At 41.0% G+C, this 1,880-nt stretch overlaps 1 long non-coding RNA gene across 1 annotated transcript; it reads left to right on the top strand.

Moving 5' to 3' along the window:
• The first annotated feature begins 402 nt into the window (after window positions 1-402).
• Window positions 403-1,172, top strand: LOC104964586 (uncharacterized). Its single transcript, XR_800436.1, has 2 exons — window positions 403-434; window positions 1,051-1,172. It is a non-coding gene; the product is annotated as an uncharacterized lncRNA (long non-coding RNA).
• The last annotated feature ends 708 nt before the right edge of the window (window positions 1,173-1,880 follow it).

The raw sequence follows: 1,880 nt of genomic DNA on the forward strand, positions 1-1,880 counted from the left end.
TTACTGACGCTTACATTTCAAAGCTCTTTACTTTTAACTTGAGTAAACGAAGTTTACCGCTCCCGTACTATCTACTTTCACCAGAGTATTTTCACAGGGAGTATCTGTACTCTCCTTCTTGAGGTAAAGGGATGTATGTACTTTTGGCCATCTCTGCTTTTTTATACATACTATATCCCTTTTCTCTCATTAAAACACTCTGGAATAAATTGACAGTATACATTGACTACTAGAATATACTTCATATATATGGGACCCGACGTCGCTTCCTCCTCTCCCGGAGCGTCAGTGGAGCGGACGTCCGTTTGTGGATGACGGCGCACAGCTGTTCAGTGCATGCGCTGCAGACTCGTCCAATGTCAAGTGAGTCGACTACACATGTAAGGGGGCGGGGACGACTTGGTCTGAGGTTTTCACCGGAGGATGGTCTGGTAGTTAGGTGATGTCCGATCACCTTTCTTTTGCTCCCCGATCCGATTCCGACTCATCTTGGATTTTGACATTTGCCGATACCGATTTTTCCAGATCCGATCTTTATGCAATGATTTAAGAGAAAAAAAAGCTTCAACGTTGTCCCTTCCCAGGTTATTTTTTTAATTTAAATGTTGATATTCTATCCAACTGGTATAGCTTCTTTCTTTCACAGCAGCATTGGCTCCAGTTAAGTTGTCGCAGGCATTGGATCAAAAAAATAAAGCTTATCAGCTACTCGTTAGCTTACTGCTACTATTAGACACTGCGCCCTGCCCACTCTGTTGCCAGATTTGAGAGAAATAAGCAGGTCTATGAAAACAAGCCCCAAAGAAGCAACACATACAAGATGTTCTGTAATTTGAAACCAAAACTAAGGCCTCAGGATGACTTTAAGACTTGAACATGGTCATTTTTGTTTTGTAACATTGAATACAACATTTTTAAAAAAGTATTTAGAAAAAGAAAAAAAAAATCCCGATCCCCGATTTTTTTCCTCCCGATTCCGATCTTTTGAAAATCACGTGATCGGCTCCGATCCCCGATCACGTGATCGGATCGGGACATCTCTACTGGTAGTTCCTCGATTATCGCTCCTCCGTTATCACTCCTCGGGCCTCCGGCAAAAATAATGCCACTGGGACGCTACTCAAGATGGCACAGACAAATCAACTTCCGGTGAAACCGAGCCCGAGGAGCGAGGAAATGAAAAATAAGAGAAGTGAAACGCACCCTATGAACCTGAAAGTGAGCATTAATGTTTTCACTACTTTGTATTTTTACAATTGCCACTGAGGTGAATTGACAAACTCTGTTCTGGAGGTTCTTCAAAATGACCTGAAAGCCTCTTATCTGAGAAGAGGATGCTTTTTGGTGAATTTCAAAGTCACACAATGTATGTTCCCCTCGGAGTAAATGGGGGGAAATGCCCCTGCACCGTTGCTCTTTCTACATCCATGCCCTGAACACACGACCCCCCCTTCTTGTAAACAGGAAGTATCTTTTTACCACAGGGTCGTTGTGTTTGCTGTTATCTACAACTTGAGCTGTCTTCCCTTTATTTACATATGAGAAAAATAATTAGCTACATTATTAAACGTTTTTGCTGCTAAATAAATAGTTTACGTCCATTTTAAAACCACTAATCACGACATGTAATGGCTCCAGTTTCTTAAATGTGAGCATTTGCTGCTTGTTCTTGCCATTTTTAGATCACAAGTAAGCCGAACATCTTTTGTTTTCTTACTGTTTCGTTGGACAACACAATACATTTGATCACTTTTGACATTTCTCATTATTTTCTCGATGTTGCATTGAGCAGATGCTGCTTTAGTTATGGAGATCTGCAGATTAATCAATGATGGCAATAATCGTTAGTTGAATGCCTCTGTTATAGTTTTGGACATAAG

This window comes from Notothenia coriiceps, unplaced genomic scaffold, assembly GCF_000735185.1.
Source record: "Notothenia coriiceps isolate Sejong01 unplaced genomic scaffold, NC01 NC01_scaffold00037244, whole genome shotgun sequence".
Classification (NCBI taxonomy): domain Eukaryota; kingdom Metazoa; phylum Chordata; class Actinopteri; order Perciformes; family Nototheniidae; genus Notothenia; species Notothenia coriiceps.